General features: G+C 37.7%; 1 protein-coding gene across 5 annotated transcripts in view; it reads right to left on the bottom strand.

The window, feature by feature from the left end:
- SNTG1 (syntrophin gamma 1) overlaps positions 1-22,116 on the bottom strand; it is a 315,524-nt gene that overhangs the window by 190,051 nt on the left and 103,357 nt on the right. The gene's annotated exons all lie outside the window — the stretch shown is intronic.

The raw sequence follows: 22,116 nt of genomic DNA, 5'->3' as shown, positions 1-22,116 counted from the left end.
GAATGCTCCTTTCCTTCCCTCTTTCCCCTTTCACCCTGAACCTCTATTTCCATGCAGAGAACATTTGGCTGTATGGGCCTCTAGGGAGGAGCTGCTGTGCAGGGACTGGAAGGGCAAAGTACATGTCAATAAGGTACACATCAAAAAGCAATTTGAAAAGGAGTCTCAGATACCAACTGAACAGACAGTGGAATTCAGCTGGCTCCCTGTGTTCAAAATATTGCACTTAGGTTTTAAATAGGATTATTAACTGCTACATTTTTATGGTATATTGAGAGGGGGGAAAAAAATCTTAAAAAATATAGTAGGAGCATCAGTAGGACACACCCAAACCTATGACACACAAAACTAAGACCATAGCCTTAAGATACTGAATGTGGCAGACTGTTGCCTGTCTGCAAATGTAATTTCAGAATGACAAAGTCCATATTAAAAGTTAGTCCATAAAGTTAGACTATAGCACTAGTAGTGCTGCATATTGAGAATATCCGTAACAGAAGCGATGCAAACATAAGTTTCATGGAAAAAAAACCCAAACAAATTCTTATTTGTCCAGCAAATACAGACACGATTTCTAAAATACCCAGCCGTGGGTTTAATCATCTGGAAAGGATCCAAAGCACCCTACCAAGAATGCAATTAGTCTGCAAATAGGGTAGGTCTAACCACTTCTGCCTGGCTGGCCCTCTCCGTTTCCTAAGTACCTACCTCTACAGGGAGCCTACATCATGTAAGCAGCTACCAGGTGGAAGCTATGTCTACTCTTCAGTACTGGACCAGTGACTGTTTTGAATAAATGAGATTGATCAAAAATGAAATGGTTTTCACAGTGGCCTGCTATTTCTTTATTTCTACCTATTGATTCAATTGAGGATGCCAAACCACTCTGAATGGAAAGTCTGGAAGACCCTAAAATGAACCTTGCTAGTGCAGTCATTATGCCCTGCTGATAACAAGTTACTTCAAATATCAGATTATTAAGCACAGATGCAATCCAGAATTACATAACAAGTAAAATGCTTTGTTGCTTTGAGGTTTTTTTTTAATATTTCTTCAGCGTAACTTTTTTCCTCTCCTATAGCAGAAAAAAATCCCATGTTATGGAATCAGAACAATATTTTGCAATGTAGATAAACTTCTCTGGAAGGGTACTCTCTGTTTTATTAGCAACCACAGAAAGTTCTGCTGTCACTTTGCTGATAGACATATGCTTGCAAAACAATTCAGTCCTACACTTGACTCATGCACAGTCCCTACGAATATCTAGAAGGCTAATATATACATATAGCCAGCCAATCGGAATAAAAGTATCAGCATTGTTTCAGGTTCATCTTCAAGTGCTTTATTAGCAGATTTTAATTAAAGTCTTCAACTAACAAGCACAGGCAAAGTTAGATGTCCCTTTAGTACACTTTTTGTGCACAAAATTATTAAAATAATCAGGATCCAAGGAAAGCATAAAATGTAGCAGGAAAATGAGACATTTGAATTAATCAAAATACGTTAACCCAAATGGGTAGTAAATAACATTATAAGTAAGTACTGGCATTTCTCATCCTTCTTTTAAGAATTATTCTATGTCCAGACTAAATGTAAATATATTTCATTTTCTTTCAGGTATGATTTGAATTTTAAGTTTATACCTATAGATGGTGAAAGAGATACTCCATTTTTACTTTTATGTGACAGGCACGACATTGAATAAAAATTGATTTTCATTTCTCACACAATAACATTGGCCTTTAAATACAGTATTCATCTAAAGAGATGCCTTATTTCCTTATTTCAGCAGCCTTGCACTAGTGATGATAACTGACAAAACAATGAATCAAGTTGTATGTCTACCCTAAGTTTTACATACACACACACACACACAAGACAAAAAAAAATCAAAACAAAACAAAACAAAACAAAACCTGTTGTATCTGTATCAAATCCACCACCTCTGCTCACCTGTCCAAAGCATGGCCTACACCAAGCTATGAAGTCACCTCAAAAAAAAGCCAACAAATGTTTAACAAGATGGGCACAGCCCTATCTTGAACTGAATTTTAAAAACTTTTTAATACATTCACATTCCCATAGCAAAGCTAGATGAGCATACAGATATGTATGATAAGAAAATACCCAAGCTAAAAAAGTCCACCTGAGTATAGTCTTTAAATCCTATTTTGTCTCAGGAAAGCCTTATTTGTTGTAAAGGATCAATTTTTTTTATTACTACCAGCCTTGCTAAATCTATAAAATAAGGAAATAAAAAAATATTTGTCTCTTTCAGGTCCCAGAGACTAGTATGTGATATGCATTTTTTTCACAATCATCTTAGCTTTAATTTAGATAAACCACAAAACAGTTGCTAGTCCTTTCACAATCCATTTTGAAGAATACAAAATGTTTTATGGCACAAGATAGGGAAAATTAACTGAAAACTTCTCCACACTGTTCTAACTGTTCTAAGAGTTGCTTACAGAAATCCTATTCACCATCTCATCCTTAGGATTTTTCTTTTACAGGTGATATATTTCATTCATTACAGAGCTGAAACCTACACAAGATTACCTTTGATTCAGGCAGTCGTGGACAGACTCTGTTCTCTAAGGTACATTTTCCACTACAGGACAGAAACAAGGACAGGACAGCAGTTTAGATAATACAGTTAATATATGTGAATTATTCTTAGGAAGGGATAATATCTGTTATTTAGCTTTCATAAATTATTTTTCTTAAAACATAATTTAGTTTACAAAGGATGAACAAGTCAGAAAAAGAAAGCCAGATGATCACACTGGATTCAAGCAGACATCAATGCTGAATCATTTTGAAGGTATTGACTACTCTTGTTACTAAGGCTGTTAATTAACTGCAAATATTCTGCTTGATTTAAAATTTTTAAAGTGCAGGATGCGTAAATATTTTCAGGGCCTTCTAAGTGCCTCTTTACCAGTTTATTCTAATGTAAATTACAAATGATTACAACAGATACACTGTGTATGCACAAGGACTTATTATCTTCCCATCCAAGCAATTAAATAGCAACATAAACATATACAGCAGTATATAAAACAAAACAGGCAACTATTTCTTCTGGAATATTATGTTTACTCATGTATTTACTCCTTTATCAGTATGATAAAATAGAGTGTCTCAAAATGATAAGCATTTTCCTTACTTATTTAAAAAAAAAAAAATTTACAATTTACCCAATGTCGAAGAATGTTCATTCTGAAAAGAAAAGAAAGATGAGTATACAATCACATCTTTTAAATACCTGAAAAATTTTTAATTTGAGATTTTGTTTTTTCTTATTAACTTAGACCTATTCCTTAAAATAAGGAAGAGGAATCAATCAAATCTATACACAAGAACTTCTCAGCAGTATTAGGCCTTCCATAATGGAGTGGCAGAGGTTGAATTTTTCTTCTTTAAGCCACTTCCAACTGTACAAAGTAAGTTCCATCTTAGAGATGCATCACATGTCTATACATACATTTACCTGGGAACTGGTACTCCACATCGTTTTTGTCTTACCTCAAGGTAAATCCTTTTCCCACTATTGTTGGAGAGAATTTATTTTACTAGTTTGGCTTTTTCAAGACAGATGCAAAATTATATGCCATGATAAAAAAAAAAAAAAAAAAAAAAAAAAAAAAAAAAAAACCCAAAAAAAAACCACAATAGAAAGTTATTTTTTATTTCTAAGGAGGATTACTTTTCACTCTTTCCAAACATAGTGAAGATGTCAGATCGCTGACCCAACTGCACATTTCTCTACCACAGCAGTGCAAAGCACCTCAAGCAATCAAGAAACCACTAACTACCAAAGCCACCTTTGTCTTTTTGAACAATGTAGCCATTAAGTCTGCTGATTTAGCAGGCCTTTCTTGCAGCTTGTGGAAGGCAGTAGGTATCTTTCCTATGGGATGATGTGCACAAGAACTGCAGAAATGGATCTTATTACAACACAACAGTACTTTTGGCCCATGTTTCAAACGGAAAGAAGACCCAGTACTTGAGACAGGGAGAGAAGCTCTTGGTAGATACACTAACTGAACAGTGTCAAAAAACTCTGGGAAAGCTGAAGGTAACAGAAAAACACTTTGATGCTCTGTAATCCAACAAAATTTTTATATCATCATAAGCTAAACCAATTTAAACACAGTCTCTGATAAATCTCCAGCAAATATAAATCCTTTCTTACCCTTCCAGATCACAACATTCAATAAAGAGTACAATTTGTGGTACAGAGATGGTGTACATGGCCAGACCAATTCTTTAACCTCACTGCAGACCATTATTTTCTACTGTGTAATTGATTATTTTTACACTAAATCATCATTCTTTTTTGTTAGAAGGAATTGAGGAGGAAACAGAACAGAGCTGTGACTTAGAAAATGTGCAAACACATCTCTCAGTGGGATTTTGTCACCACAATCACAGCAGTATGCTGTAAATAGCTTTTCTTTAGCTGAGTTGCTCAGGCTTCAGAATGACATTATTAGTATTAAATGGTACCTTTGGAAACTAGCAATTTATGTTATAAATTCTCTGTTGTTTTCTTGAAGCTTTAAATGGAAAAGTGCAACTTGTTTTAGAGTTTCTGTAAATAGGAAAAGTTTCATTCAGACTTTCAAATTATAGTCTTCAGAAGTCAAACAGAAGTGCTTGTGGCAGGCACAGTATGAAATCTTAACCGTTTATGGCAAGATATATTTTTACATTCACTCAGAATGTAAGATTCAGAACTTTTTAGAAAGGCTGTGAGGTGGAAAAGTTCAGCATGTACGCATAGCTGATGAAGATTCATTTGGAGACATGAACATACCTGGGGCTGGCAGAAAAATTTATGTGATAAAGATGGTACATTAGGTCAGATGTAGCTAAAAGTGAATTTCAGATTCTTCAGGGACATTCTCCTTTCAGTCAATGAAGGGCAAATGGCCATCCTCTTGTTCCATTTCTCTCTGCAGGCTCCAGTGAAGTTGACCATAAGGCAAGGCTGTACTTCATGACAAGGACAGACAGGTTCCTGGCAAACTGCTTAAAATACCTCTTATTTGTGATCTCCCTTGTATGCAACTATTTTTTCATCCTTTTCAAAAATTAAAGGCTGCTTGCAGAAGAAGTACTGTCACAGCACAGTCTTAAGTACTAACAGGCAAGTAACACTGTCCTACCCGCCCAGTACATCTACCACAGTCCACCAAACTGGTCCAAGTGCTTTAAAGAAAATCTGGTCACTGTTGAAGAATAAGCACCCAAAACCTGAAACAAAAATTTATTCTCCTCCTCCCCTCCTCCCCTAAGGAACAAGCCATCCCATAGGAAAATTTCCTTGAATTGAAAGATCAGAGTGACAAATGGTACTAAGGCCTTAGTTCAATTGTACTATTGAGTTTTTTGCTAAAGCTCAGTTTTTATATATTACTTTTAAAGTGATTTGTACTTCCTCTCAACTAAGAGATTTTTCCCATTTATAAAACTCTTATCTGTTATTCACCTCATTAACCTCCCATGGTACAGCTAAGAATTGCCTGGAGATATTGGGAATATTTGAGTACCTAGGAAACTCCCTAATAAATATGTAAATCTAAAAAGTAATTAAACATGAAGCTTGACCAGGCTACTTTATTAAACGTAAGTTCTATAGTGAATAGTAATGAAATCAAGTTCTTCGCTGTCATCTTTATGTTGGGACGTCCACAATGAGATTGAGAATAAATGAAGTTTCCTAAAGCACCCGATAAGGACTGAAATCAATTACCTTCTAAGAAAAAATAATTCTCTTTGGAGAACCACAGTTTTTGCATACAATGCCAAATAAAGTTTTTGAGAGCATCTACATGCCCCAGAATATCAGGGAATGAAGGACAATGGGGTGCAGTCTTTTGCTGATATAAAGAATCATAATATGTATGTATTAAAAGAAAAAGCTTCAAGCAGAAAACTCCTACTCCACTGCACACATATCTCCTTCTAGAGAGAAGACGGGACAATAAACAATATATGATTTGACACAGAACATAAAGATATGCAATTTACCATGATGCAATAAAGGAAAAAAAGAAAATGAGAAAGGTTGAACACAACCAGATTTTCTGGGTTGGTTTGGTTCCTCCCTCATTCCAACTCACTTTCAGCTGTATTTCTACTTTTCAGCTAAAAAAAAGGGTATTTGCATACCTAGGGTTTCACCTAGTTGTTCTAACTACGGATGTTACTTACCACCCGTGTCCTGACTATGTCCTTAGCTATCCAAAAAAAAAAAAAAAAGCTTTGCTTAAGCTCCAATGATGTCATGCTTCCTACAACATAAAAGATGAAAAGGCAAGAAAGTGAGCAAACAAACATCCATTATTTCACTGGAAGTTGAAGAAGAAACAAAAGCTGAACTGAAAAGTTATGTGTCTTCAATAATTAGAAGCAGGCTAAGAAACTACATATAATTTCTATAACTTATAAACATCACTTAAAAAAATTTATTGCAATTAGGGTTTGGGGTTTTTCTGCAGTAAAAGATGTTCATAAAAGTTTTATGAAATCCAACCAGAAAATTTGCAGATACAAGATACAAGGTAAACCAGCATAATATGATGATTTCACTGCCATACAAAGATTCCACTGTTTCCAAAAGCTTTGCTTTATTGAGTGTTGTTTAGAAAACCTACCACTACTAGTCTATGACCACATATCAGTAAACAGAAGAACACTTTTGCCTATGTTGAAAAACAATCCCTGGGCTGGAAAAAAGGTCAAGGGAACAGCAGATGTAAGTAAAAGGAAAGGTCATTACCAGGCTAATAACATGAAAGCCAGGTATGCCTTACAGTAAAGCATAAACAAACAAAAGTTATAAAAGAGAAAGATATTCTCTGCCTAAATAAATTCTATGGAGACAAAGTCTATCTAGTTTGGGGGAATTTGTGAGGCTAGGCTGCAGTAAGAACACCACAGCTGTCAGTTACTGTACAGATGAAGTACAAGATGATGAACAATGAAGGATGATTTGCTGCATTCTGCACTTAGATATCTTGCTGACACATAAAATCTCCCCTGCTATCATGTACACCAACCTACCACAGAAGGGCTATAGTCACAGGAAAAGATAAATACACCCAATTATTATATAGGGGTCTTTGCATGTGACTCTACACTTTTCAGATCTTAATGCCTCTATATTTAAAATGTTACAGACATCAAAGAAAAGGACAAGAAAATAAAGTTTTAAGGACTAATTGTTCACATAGTCTTTTGTTTGCCTCTCCTTCAGGCACAGAAATAGAAAGATCTAGCAGAGGATCTGGTCAAAGAAGTTATAAAGAAGTAAACAAGGATTTCAAAATCAGATGGTGAGGAGTTACATCCTAGGCATCAAGGAGGAAAGAAGGTCTTGATCTATTAGAACTGGATTTGGCTTAAAGGGGTGAATGCAGAATGAATTGGTTATTTAATAAGCAACTTTGATTGACACAATAAATCAGATATATATCATATGAAAAGGCCAATCACAGGCAGATCAATGCCATTTAACCCATCTTTATTTTCATTTCCACCTCTTCTGACTGCATTTTGAAAGGAAGGACAAAAACAGGCATCAAAATTAAGCCTGCTTTTTCTCAGGGTTTTTTAGAAACTTAAGAGTCCTAAACAGCACGTTCTTTTCAGGTTCTGGCTCTTTCTAAACCCAATTAGGGTCACCAGTCCTGTTCTCCTATTTCTCCCCCAGACCTAAACACTATCCAGATGAACTGCCCTCCCTCCTTAGACATCATAAAATTGATGCAGTTTTTCAGGAAAATATCTAGGATGGAAATCATAGCCCAAACACCACTCCCACAAGAACCCTAATATCATATAGCTGTAGTATCATTTAAGTTAGAAAACTTTTAAATTCATTACATCCAGCCACAACCTAACACTGCCAAGTCCAGTACTAAACCATGTCCTTAAGTGCCACAACCGCATGCCTTTTAAATTACTCTAGAGACAGTGACTCACCCTGGGCTGAGTCATCGTTTCCCTTGGGGCAGCCTGTTCTGATGCTTGACAACCCTTTCAGTGAAGAAATTTTTCCTAATATCTAATCTTAACCACCCCTGGAACAACTTGAGAACATTTTCTTTGGTCCTCTCAGTTGTTACCTGGGAGAAGACCACAACTTCACTACAACCTCCTTTCAGGTGGTGATAAAGTCTCCCCTGAGCCTCCCTTTCTCCAGACTAAAGATCCCCAGCTCCCGCAGCCATTCCTCCATCAGACCTTTGCTCCAAACCCTTCACCAGCTCTGTCATCCTTCTCTGGACATGCTCCAGCATCTCAATGTTTTTTCCTGAACTGAGAAGCCCAAAACTGAACACAGGATTCAAGGAGTGGCCTCACCAGTACCAAGTACAGGAGAAAAATCACTGTCCTGGTCCCTCTGGCTACACTACTTCTGATAAAGGCCAGGATGCCATTGGCACCAGCTGGGCACACCTGCCACAGGGTTGCTCACTGCTGCTGGCTGGTGCTGGTGTCTGCAAGAGCAGGGCACAGGCCATAGCTGGCACTGGAGCAGACCTATGTTCCCACCAGGAGCTCAGCCTGGGCAGTTCTATCACTTATGGCAGGTGCAGAGCCTAAAAGAGGTCATGGCTTTCATCCAGGTGGATACTATTGCTTCCTGATCAAGCTGTCAGAGCTTCATCACCTTTCACTCGAAATGCCATGCCACGGCCATGTCCTGTTTGCTCTTGAGAAGTCACACAAGCCACTAAACTTCATACTACTTCTTACAAATGCCTCAGCTTTCAAACACATTACCATGCTCCATGTGTGACTGCTTTATTTACTTTTTATTTTGTTAGGCTCTGACTTTGAGTTCAATATTTCTTTTCACATCAGATCTCCATTTTAATATTTCATTTTGCCCTGAGTTTTGCCAGAGAGACTGGCATCAGAGATAGCTGCTGGAAGCCACCTGAACACAAAGTGCCCTGGCCCAGAGAGTGGGGTGAATTTAACTATGGTTATGAGAAATGACAAACATAAGAACTGAAGAAAAAATTCCTTAGGGATTTAGAGAAAGACCAGAAGAATTTTGCACATGCAACAAGAAATTGTGAATTTCATTTTTAAGGTATTTAATCAGAGATATAGAAGAATATGATTGGCAGAGGATAGCAATGGCAAATAGCCTTGAGAATCTGGAGAGAGTTCAGAGCTAAACACCCAAAGGAAAGGCAATCCATTCAAAAAAGTCTTTGACTCTTTACATCTGAGAAATGTCCACTGTTGTCCAGCATGAATATTACAGAATTCTACATAAATTTATTACAGTCATATTTTAGTATAAAAACAACTTTATTTTTTCCTACAATTTAACAATTATGGTTTTCCTCTAACACATTAATTAACAGCAACCAAGCAACTTAGGTATTAAAGCACAACTTAGAGTGTTTGCTTTTTTAGTGATATTTGGCCTGGTACCAGTGCAAGTATGGTAGAGAACTGAGCAGATTACAGAAGGTATATCAAAAGCTGTATTTACTTGTAGGATTGCTCTCCAGACATAGCAAGCACAATGGGTAAACGCAGATTTAACCTCTGAACTATTAAAAGTAAACAGTCCAAGGAACTAGAGATTGTCAAAACAGCATCCAGCATTAACAGCTCATCTTGTACAATGCAAATGTAAAGCCTTGTTTTCTTCCATGTACAGTACATTTAGGACTTCTTCAATGCACAATAAAATATCTAGGGCATTTTACATGTGGAGTAATTTTACATGTGCTCTCCTTAGATAAATTTTTTGACCACATGTTCATATGTTCTTTACCAAGCTTTCCTTGTAGCACATAAAATGAACTTTAAAGGATGTTTCAGTTGCCTGCAAAAACTAATATAGAAAAGCTTTTCACAAACTACCTTTACCTACATCTACTTGCAAAAATGTTGAGCATCTTTTGGCATTCATTCACAGTGGAATTCCAACACTTGGAGATATGTCCACACTTCTGAGACATCTCAGATCATGTAGTAAAGACAGAATCACAATATCACTACTCTTTTATGGTTGGATGGCACCTCTGGAGATGATCTAGTCCAACCCCCCTACAAAGGCAGGGTCACCCAGAGCAGGTTACACACAAACTTGTCCAGGTGGGTTTTAAATGTCTCCAGAGACTGAGACTCCATTACCTGCTTGGGCATTCTGTACGAGTACTCTGCCACCCTCAATTTAAAGAAGTTCTTCCTCAAGTGGAGGTGAAACATCTTGTGTTTTAGTTTATGGCCATTGTTCCTCATTCTGTTGCTGGGCACCACCAAAAAAGATCTGGCACCATCCCCTTGGCAGCTACCTTCATACACATTAATGAAATCCCCTCTCAAAGTTTTCCAGACTGAACAGGCCCAGTTCACACAGTCTCTCCTCATAAGAAAGATTCTCCTGTCCCTGCATCATCCTTGTGACCCTCCACTGAACCCTCTCCAGTAACTACTCATCATTCTTGTACTGAGGAGCCCAGAAGTGGATACCACGTGGCTGAGCAGAGGGAGAGGATCACCTCCCTTAACCTGCTGGCCACACTCTTCCCAACGCACCCCAGGATATCACTGGCCCTCCTGGCCACAAGTTTTCAAAAAAGGGACTTATGCACTAAAGCAGCTTTTCTCATGCATGACTATCTCAGACTAGCTCCCCTCTGGATGCCTTAAGCATCTTCAGGCTCTGCTAGAGGGCCACATAACCATACTGCACCAAAACACTTCTATAAAACTTTTGCAGCAGGTCCATAGATGAGAAAACTAAAGCTGAAAGCTAAAAAATCTGGTGGTTTGGGGTTTTTTTGTTGTTGTTGTTTTGGTGTGTTTTTTTGTTTTGTTTTTTTTGGGTTTTTTTTCTCTTCATTACATAGTTAAGTCATGTGAAAGTCTGAGATACAACTGCAGGGAGGCCAGACCATTGTAACACTAGGGAGTAATTGCAAAGAATGACTGGCAGTCCCGAGTAAAGAGCAAAGCAGTTCATTAGATATTTTTCTATGAGCTGAAATGACATAAATCTTTTGGGACTTAAATACTGTCTGGGCTATGTTTGAAATGTAGTTAAGATAACCAAGACCACTGAGTATTCAAAACAATGATAACTTAATTTTGTAGAAACACAAGTGATTAAACAAGGACCTCTGAATTTTGTATTGGCCCAAAATGTGGATTAAAAAAAAAATAAATTGCAGTGTAACTGTAGTGTTTTTAAAATATCATTAAAATGGTTCTCAAATAAACAAGCATTCTGCTGCTGCACTGAAAATTCTAGCATTCACATTATTATTGGACTCATTAAAATTTTCTTACCAGATATGAGAAGCTTAGGTCCTGTACTCTCATTCCACTGCACAACATCATTAAATAACCTCAGTCTGATTGTGAAACTAACTGCAGAGCCTTTCATTTATTAAAACAAATTTTAAAATCAAACTATAAAACACTGAGAAGAAAATTGGATTTTTGGAATCTCTAGTTTAAATAATCAAAACCTATACTAGAAAAGGCAATGCAAACATTTTCCACACAATACATTGCATAATAATATTAAAACATGAGGATCTAATTTGTGAATGTTTTAGCTTTACACGTTCACATAAAAGCTCTCCGAATTTGTTCAGATGCTTTGCTTTGAATGTAATATTGCTGCTTCCATTTGGCTTATTTCTACTGTCTTTTCTAAGGCAAATCATCCAGTACAAGAGAGATTTCTTCATTCACTTGTACATTTCTGGATGAATAGTTCCACTCATGAAGGGGTACAAACTCTATTCCTACATATGGATTTTAAGGTCCTTAGTTTAAAAAGGACAAACAAAATGAAATAGTGTATTTGTTTCTTACTGAAAGACAGAATATGAAACATAGAACCCCACGTCATTACAGACATGACCTAGATGCTTCTATTTTTGAATGCATAGAAAGATATTTTTCAGGCACCAAATTCCTTCCTAACTGCTTAAGCATTCAATTTTTCATAAAAGAGGCTTACACACTACATTATCTTTTGCACGCATGACTGTCTCAGGGTAGATCCCCCTCAGATACCTGAATCATCTTTGTCTTGGTTTGACCTGGAAGTGAGTTTCTGGAAAAGTTGTGGTCAAACCAATCAGTGGCCAGATTTGAAATTGGCACCTGTGGTGGTCACTGAGGATTTGGATACGCCTCTGAGAAGACACAGGGGTTAAAAGCAGAGCATTCCCAGAGAACTCCCTCTTTGGAGTCTGGCAGGTGAGCTGATCTGACCTCTCCCCGGCCCAGCTGCGTCTGGGTGGGGAGGGGAAGGCCATGCAGCCTGAGGCAATGGAGGCCGGACCCCTGGAAGAGGCAGGGGTGGAGGAGACCTGGGATGGTTTGGGCAGCCCCCCCGGGAGAGAATGATAGAGACTGTGCTGGCTTGGAATGTGATATCTTGTGCCGGCACCATGGCCAGGAGGAGAAGGGGGGGGGGGGGGGTGGGGGGGTGGGGCAAGGTGCCCAGCTGCTGGGAGACCGGGCTGAGCTTTTAACTCTTTTGGTATTGAAACAATGGAAGCTGTAAAAACACTGATCCTCCCCAGCTGAGGATTGAGAGGGGACGGAGGATGGGAAAGAAGAAGAAGGTTTGAGTAGGTGAAGAAAATGCCAGCAGATGAGAGTGCCCTAGATGGAGGGGATGATTGGAGTGGCTTTGGCTGGACTTTTCTCTTACATAGTCATGGGCGAAACCAATTTCTTCCAATAATGCAGAGACTGCACCTTGGGGGAGGCAGTTAGCCAGAAGCCAAGAATGATAAGGCTGAGAGGAGAAGTAGAGAGAACAGAGACTGAGGGGATGGGTGTGGTGGAGCCCTCTGCCTTCAACGAAGGATCTCCGCTCCTGAGACCCAGGCCCCAGGGGAGTGAATATGGGGGGGACAGGCGATCCAAATGGTGAGAGAAGGCCACTTTTTGGAACTGGGCGATGCATTCTTAAAAGGGCGTAAGGAGCAGTTTGGATCCATGGGCAGTGGTGAGAGCGCTGGACATGGAAGGAAGATGGTCACCACGGCAGATTCTCTCCGGGCAGCTGCCACGTATGACATGGAAGCACAGGAGGTTCCAACTGTGTTTCCTGGGGAGGCCCATGGTGTAAGAGGGAGACTCCTCTCTCCTGATGAACTGGGGGAGCTTGTGTGAAGGAGGGTATTGGACTGAGATTTGAATGTTAGAGGGGATTTGAATGTTAGAGGACTGGGGGGAGGAGGAGTGTTTTGGGAGTGTTCCATTGTGGATTGTTGTGTTTTTTTTCTTTTTTCCCTTATGTTTCTGTGTTATAGATTATTAAAGTGTTGTCTTTTCCCTCCATTCCCAAGTTGGAGCCAGCTTTGTTCTGTTTCTTGGTCACATCTCACAGTAACCATTTTGGAAATACACCTTTCATGGGGGCACTGGCACTGTGCCAGGGTCAACCCATGACAATCTTGAAGCTCAGTCTGTTAGATGGCCACATAAACATGATGTGTCAAAACCCTTATAAAACTTTGGCATCAGGTCTGTGAAATGCAGGTGGGGAAAGCTACAACTGAGAGATACAAAAAATCTCTACAAAGCAAATTTTTGCTTCATAAAGTAGTTAAAGTTACATTAAAGTTTGAGATAAAATTGCAGAGAGGCCAGACCATTGTATCTTGTTCAACTTTTTATTTCTGTATCTATCAACACAGTTTTATGAGGAAGATAAAGAACTGAAGTAAAACCAAAATGAGAATGTCTTCTATTCCCAAATTCCTTTTGATGCACAAGATAGATCTAAAATCTAAACTAGTTTTAAAATACATGATCACTTAGAGGAAAAAAAAAAAAAAAACCAAAAAAAAAAAAAAACCAAGATTTTTTTTAAAGTCATCAGGACTTTATTTGCCATGGAGGTCTTGCAGATGATGCTAGAAGACAACACTTTAGAAAATAATGGACATCCATCTATGACCAGCCCCAGACTCTGCAAAATTTCTACTACATGAAATAGAAAGTTTTGCACCATTTTATGACTCATGGACTCAGAGGTCCTTTTCAGTGGTACAATCACTGAAAGTCATAACAACAAAATTCAGAGTTTACTCTGGGAATAAGAGAGCTCTATCTCTATTTATTTTATAACAGCATATTGCAGCTGTGATCTTTCCACAGGTGTATGTCACCTAGACAATGTACCTAAAACTTTGTGTGACCACTGCTTGCCACAAGAACTGCCAGCATTAGAGAAGACTGAGCCAAATAGCCTAGCATCCAGTATTTTAATCACTGAGAAACTTGTTGGCAAACGCTGCTCCAATAACACTAATTGGATAAAGTAGGTGCAGGGCTAATTAAGCTGTACTGATTCTTATGTCTTTATGTCATAAATACATATTTTTACTAGATTCCATTCTACTTGATAGGAGGCTGTTGAAGTTAATCACATAGGATAAGTTTAGCCATCTGCAACGACGCTCCAAAGAAGTATCAGGAAATCTTCAGTTTGGTTTTTATTAAGCTGTGGCAGAGAATTTGGCCTGAAGCCAGTCTTCTGTTACAGCTTTAAATTTGGCCCACTGTCAACATCTGCAAACAAAACTTGCATGGCTTTTACAATACAGCATTTAATAATTTAGTATTAAATTAAGCTACGTATTCCTTGATGTATTTGGGCACACAAAATGAAAACTGTGTTTTTTGGAACACCCAAAAAAACAAGACAAGAAAACATGTATTAACTGGATATGACATAGTTTGTTGCACTTTTCACATGTACAAGTATTAATAAAGAAAATAATTAAGAGGGAAGGGCCATTCCAATCAAAACGTTTCTACAGACAGTGTTTATACAGATTATGTCCATGTCTGGAATACATGGATATTTTTGAGAAAGAGTAGAAGACTGAAAAAAAAAAATGCTATGCTAGGAAAGCTGTGGTAAACTCAAACGAGCATAGAACACTGTTCTCTCAGCTATTTTAGTATGAATAGGGCGTAAAGTTAATAACAATTTTTGCTCTGAAATTTTTAAATATCTGAAATCCCTAAGAAGCACTGCCACTATTGACCACAGTAGGGCAGAACTAACATTTTTACAAATTCAGCCTAATTATAGACCTGGGAAACATGTGTTCAACGCATTTCCCTTAAGATGCCACCCATCCTTTTCATTATGTGTGTGTCCACACCACTACAATCAAAAATAAAAATGTGTCAGTCTGTTTTTAATGACCAAGACCTCCCAACTTCCCACAGATGCCAATAAACATAATTTAAATACCATACATACAGACAGGTAAAGAAATGTGGAAAATTACCCTGTCTTTTAATTTATTTCCTTCCTTCTCCTTCCTTCCTTCCTTCCTTCCTTCCTTCCTTCCTTCCTTCCTTCCTTCCTTCCTTCCTTCCTTCCTTCCTTCCTTCCTTCCTTCCTTCCTTCCTTCCTTCCTTCCTTCCTTCCTTCCTTCCTTCCTTCCTTCCTTCCTTCCTTCCTTCCTTCCTTCCTTCCTTCCTTCCTTCCTTCCTTCCTTCCTTCCTTCCTTCCTTCCTTCCTTCCTTCCTTCCTTCCTTCCTTCCTTCCTTCCTCCCTCCCTCCCTCCCTTCCTTCCCTTCCTTTTCTTCCATCTGTCCTTCCCTCCCTCCCTGTTCAGTAATGTACCCATCATCCTTGTGAACAATACTTTACTTTCTTTGTTGTATGTGGTACTGAGAAGGTTGCATGGAGAACTAGAAATGTAATATATTTACCATTTCTTTCTATTTAAAAATAGACTAGACATATAGTTTTGCTGTACCAATTAAGTATAGCAGCTTGTTAACACAATCGATGTTTTCACATACTGAACACTTTATAATCTAGCACAAGGTGTGGACTTACAATTTCTTAATGAATGCACTTGGAGTTTTCTTTAAGTGGTGAATACAGAATGAACCTGCTTGTGGGAAAAGAATGCTATGTATCTCTGTTATTGCTTCAGTCTAGAACTGTTACAGCACCTGCCTTTGTGGATGGCTTACAGCTGCATTAGAACTCAAAAATGTATGATTAAAAGCCCAGCATTTAAGTTTTCACACAAAGCTGAGAATCATAAGGATTTAGGTCTAGCAGCTTTAAAAAATAGAAAACTAATTTATCACAACAGTTTGTGTACTCTTCTGATCAAAGTTTTTACATATGAACATTTTAAGTAAATAACCTAATCCACAAATAATGAACAGATACAATAATTGTTTGAATTTAGTTGGTGATTTTCAAAAGATTTTTTTTCTGCTTATTTTAGCTGCATTCCTTCTCTTCTTTTACTAACACATCTCTAAAAAAAAAAAAAAAGTATTGTATTGCTTAAATTTAACAGAAAGTTTAACAACCATGATTTGGAAATATCTGAGATTAACTACCTATTACTGCTTGATTTATTTTCCCATTAAACTGAATTCAGTTATACTGGAACAACCATGAAAATCAATCCTAGAGAAGAAAAAAAACTGAGCAACAAAAATAAGCAGAAAATATATCTTCCACTTATCTTCCTCCTAATTCCTTCCTCCTCAGAAAACATTTAAATGTATTTTTATATGCATGTTTTAAAGAAGTGTTAATTTAAGAATTTTATCCCAATAGATTTTTTCTCTTATCAACACCTGTAAATTATATCAAAATTAATAAAAATCTGAACTCATCAGTAGCGTGATGAGTTCTTAGTACATTTTTGTTTCACAAATAGTGAAACTTCTTAGCATGTTCTTATTTCACAAATAGTAGTGCATCTTTCTTTCTTTACCACCCTAAGTTCAGATATTGAGATATTGTCAGGCTTTTAATTACAGACTGAACAATAAAAAAAAAAAAGTAGAGTGTCCTCAAGGCTAAAATGTCATTTTGAATTGAATTATCCATCTGGCATTTAATTTTCATTTTTGACATAAGTCACAGCTTTTGTCAGAAAGAATTTTTGTTTGGATGCTAGCTTTTTATACATCGTGAGAGAAAGCTGTCTGACTCATTCCTTAACCCAACAACATAGTCAGAAGCATTCTCATTGTGAAATGACTCAAGAAATCAGCTGTTTAGAATGCATGAAGATCACACCAGAGGTTTCAGGAGACTTTTTTCAAGCTCTTTTCTTCCTAAGTAATCGTCATTTCCACACATCTCTATTGCTGGATACATGGGAAGCTGCCATATTAAATCACTACAATGTTCCTAAAATCTACTCTTATAAGACACTTCAGCATAAATGAAAATGAAACAAATTTGCAGTAGGTGGGCACAAGAAGGTTCATTCTTGCTGTACACACACATTACTTACAGATGTTCTTCAGCAAAAATAAGTACTTTGCAATTTGCAATACATTTTGAAACAAGGGAGTATTGAAAAAATTGTTGAAGAGCAACACAGAACATTAGCTGCTCTTTGCTACTGTTAAGTGAAGATTCAGCCTTAAGCATGTTTAAAAGAGTAAACTGAATCCACAGAATGACAGGATACCCTACAGGATGCCTGAAGCCTGGGCACATTTAATCTCTTATAATGTATGTGGTGTTGTTCCACTCTAGGAAGTAGCCCAATAAACTGTGGCCTTGTCAAGTACAGGATGTGTCTCCAAGAGAGTATGGGATAAAAGATTTTAGGCTTAGCTCCTCTACAGTGGAGTCAGTGCTGCAGAGACAGAGACTTTACAAGGGCCTGCAGTGACTGGACAACAGATAATGGTTTTAAAAGGAGTGTAGATTCAGATTACGTATAAGAAATTCTGTACTGTGACTGTGGGGAGACACTGGAACATGTTGTCCATGTGGCATGGGCTGTGGATGCCTCATCTCTGGAAGTGCTCAAGGCCATGCTGGATGGGGCTTTGAGCAAACTGATATCACTGTCCATGGCAGGGGGTTGGAGCTACATGAACTTTAAAGATCTCTTTCAACTCAAACCACTCTGTATTTCTATGATGCTATACCTCAGACTGCACTAAGGAGTACTACGGACTCAACTTTTAAACTTGACCTTTTTTTGTTTCTGCCCAAGGCTTCCACAACATCTACTGACTGGCTAACATGGACTGATGCTTGAATTAAAAGTACAAAATATAAATACACTATAAAATATAAATATAAAGACATACAAAAAACAAGTAGATGGGCAGTGTGACTTGTCTTTTGCCATACTGTTGCCTAAAGGAAACTTATAGAACACATGCCAAATTTAATACTAACCACTAGTCTATTTTACTTTCAGCAAGGAGACCTAAACCATTTCATTTCCCCTCCTGCCTTTTTAAGTTACTAACATAATATTACCAAAGCTTTTGGCATCTTCAAGGAAAAAAAGTTCCTAATGATAACCTTCAAAAATTTCATATTTTCCAAAACTGAGAACTGTGAAGCTCAAGCTGGCTGCAGCCCAGGGTAGCCAGTCCTGCTACAGTGCCTCAAAACAATCCTCAGGCTTTTCACGAGGGACTTGCAGATAGGCTTGTAAAAGCTTTCAAGATGGGAAACCCTGATAAATAATTTTTCCTGAATGTTAGTTTATATTGTTTATGCAGAGCTGAGTTATTCTATTTCAAACACTGAATAAATAGACCTTCTTCAATTACTTTGGCTTTAATTGGCTTCAGATGACTTAGGGGTTAATAGAAATGCTAATATTTAGCATTTATTATTATAATAATCATCATCATCATTATTAGCAATGCACTCTCCAGGGAATAGATGTGTTTTACTCCAGTCCTGTATACATTTAAGAAATAATGTTTTGATCCTAAACCAAAACCCAATAAGTTAATGAAAATAATGCAGTTGACACTGATCAATATATCTTAAATGAAGATATGAAATTCTTACTACAACAGAGGCTAAACATGAAGAAACTGAACACCAACTATTTCACATATGTGACTAAGACTCTAAGTGAAGATTAAAATGATAATCGATACATGTTACTGAGACTCTAAGTGGAAATTATGAGACATAATAATGCTTTTTTAGTGGTACTCAATAGCAGCTCATTAATAGTGATATAACTTGTAGTTATAAAGTTACAAGCTTGTTCTTTGCAAGAGTTTCTGAGGAATTGGAGATAAAGCCAAGTCTGCCATAACACCTGAGCTGTTGCTCTCCATCCTCATAAATAAAAAACTTCAAATTCAGCAGAATACATATCCTGTAATGAGCTGTTCATTGGTGAAATGTAATCCATTTCTTTTCCACTTACCTGCAAGGCCTCAAACAGACTGACTGGGCAAACAGAAATTCAAATTATAGTGATGGAAACACAATTAAAAAACCAATCCAAACCCTCAACTACATGTTGTGTTGTTTCTTCAACTTCCTATACACAAAGAACCCCAAAAAAACCCAAAACAAACAAACAATAAAAAAAAACCCCAAAACAAAAACCCCAAAATAAAAAAAAACAACAAACAAACAAAAAAAAAAAAACAAAGCCAAGTCTATAAATTCTAGAATACATTTGAATTCTCACACTTACAAATGTATTGGCAGAACTAAACAATTAAAAATCAGTTCATCCAGGAGGTAAAAATAAAGGGCAAGTAGATTTCGGGAACTCTCCATCAGCAAACCCTAACTTTTCACTTACATTTTAATACAAGAAAGGAAAGTTGTTCTGGCAAGAACCCATGCTGAACAATAAATTCATATACTTCCAGCAGCAGACTATCTGATGGTACATAATTAATCTTTGATTGATTACTTTAATTTAGACACTGCAATTATTTTTGCAAAGACTGTCACAAGCAGAAAGAGTTACAAAAGTTTTTTCAGTATCAATTGCAATAATTCTATTTAAATCACACTTAGATTTATACTCTTTCAACCTCTCCTTTATCCAACCCTGACTTAGTTTGCTTTTATTTTTATATTTCTTATGTCTGAATTATTATTCATGTTCCAAGTTATTTCTGACTTCATTATTACAATTCGCTTTGTTATGGTACTCTTGAGTCTTGTTTGATCTTGCAGAATTTAACAATCTGAGGCTCAAAGCAGATACTTAAATTTGGTCTCAGATACTATCTCAACACTTCTGCATCATGAAAGACTTCAACAGACTACTGTACAAATGGTACCAATAACTGTATAAATGAGTGCTACATAGTATAATTTAAGTGTCCACCTACATAGTAATGAATTAGTACAACATTTGTAGTAAAAACTTCCCTAATATTAATTTTATAGATCTGAAACCAGTGGATTTATAATAAGTCTTTTTACAGATTGTATTGTACATTTTGGCTATGGTTCTTCAACAAATACGTTCATTTCAGCAGCAACTACACATCATTACCCGAATCTAATTCAAAATGCTTGCCCTATGAGTATATGCTTCCAGACACATTTATTATGCTTTGCCTCACAGATGACTTTCATTCACTCACTCTCATCTCATCACCATTTCTGTATTTTCTCTATTAACTTGCAAAGCTTTAGGAAGCTTTTGAGAAGCACATATTACTGCTTATCCTCTTGAAGTCACTAATTCTTTGCCGCACTTTGTTTTCAGTAAACCCCTTAAAACTGTTGTGCATATTCTTTTTTCTTCCTGGAAACTGGAATATTCAGGTCAGTTTTCTAGGATTTTTGAACAGCTAGTTCAAATAGCAGCAAAGCTGCTCATCCTCAAAGGCTTGCAATGCAAGGTCCCAACGACTGTGTAATACACTGAATTTGGAGTCTCAAAGTTTTCTGTACAGTCTGTGTAGGGAGAAAAAAATATTTGAAATTAAAGGGTTATAGTGAATGGGATAGCATCAGACTGGTGACCTATCACTAGTGGGGTTCTGCAGAGCTCCATCCTTGCCCAGTTGTTTTCAACATCTTCATTAACCACATGCATGCAGGGCTTGAAGGAATGCTAAGGCAGTTTCCTGACGATGTTAAACTTGGAGGAGCTGTCAACTCCCTCAAGCACAGAGGAACACTGCGGAAAGACTTCAACAAATTAAGGGCAAGTGCAGGATTCTGCACCTGGGCAGCCCTGGCTGTCCATGTAGACTGGGGAGGAAGATGCTACAGAGAAGCAGAAAGGGATACGGGAATCCTGTCTAGTGGAAAGCTGAACGTGGAGGGCATCAGGCACAGCATCGCCAGCCGGGCAAGGGAGGGGACTGTCCTGTTCTGCTCTGCTCTGCACTGCACTGGGGCGACCTCACTTCAAGTGCTGGGGGGAAAGGAAGGCAAAGTTTCAAAACTTTAAAAGGGTATAAAGAAAAAACTTTATTAAGAGTAACTAAAAGAAAGAATAAAAAGAATCAGAATAAAACCTTCAGAACACTTCTCCTCTCCCATGCAACCTTTCCTTTCCCACTCACAACATACAGAAACAATTCAGCCAGTTTATCACCTCTAGAATATTCTTTCTGCAGTTCACTTAAGGAGAGGAGTCTCATCATGGAGACTTCTCTACATGAAAACATTTCTTTCATGGCTTTTAATTTCCATGAATAGCAGCCTCCTGGGAATCTGAAATTGTGAAGTCCCTCCCATCTTTCACAGCTTTCCCACAGCTGCATTTATGGACCACTTATCAACTTATGGGGCACTGTTGTAATGATGAGCTGTTCAAGAGCAAACGTCCTCTTTATCTGTCTCTGAGATCATCTTCATCTCTGAGAACAGAGGTCTTCTTCCTCTTCCCCTGAGGGCAAAGGGTCTTCATCATTCTCTCTGTCTGTTCAAACTTCCCATGGGATCACAGCTACTTCAACATCTGCTTGATTTAGCATAGATGCCTTTGCTCATATCTACAATTTGAATCTTCATGTCCCCATACTTTTCAGTGAGTTACAGGGAAAAATTGTCTAATGTGTCAATTACATTCATTTCCATAGCCTTACAAGAGGATTTCAGCCCAAACCTAAGGCAGCTCCTCTTTCTCCTTCCATCTGGGACTTGACTCTTTTCTTTACTCACCTTGGTGTTTCCGTGTTGTTTCTCTACATGTCTTCACTCTGTCCTTTCCTTTCACTGGAGAGAGGATCAATGCTTTGCAAGTTTCAACCGGAAAGTTAAATCTCACCCAGGCCTGTGGGTCATCGTGATCTCTGCTGAGCTGTGGCTGGAGCATTTACAGTGATGTATTTCAGGCTGTA

The sequence above is a fragment of the Passer domesticus genome, chromosome 1, assembly GCF_036417665.1.
Source record: "Passer domesticus isolate bPasDom1 chromosome 1, bPasDom1.hap1, whole genome shotgun sequence".
Lineage (NCBI taxonomy): Eukaryota > Metazoa > Chordata > Aves > Passeriformes > Passeridae > Passer > Passer domesticus.
This window is presented reverse-complemented; position numbering and strand designations above follow the sequence as displayed.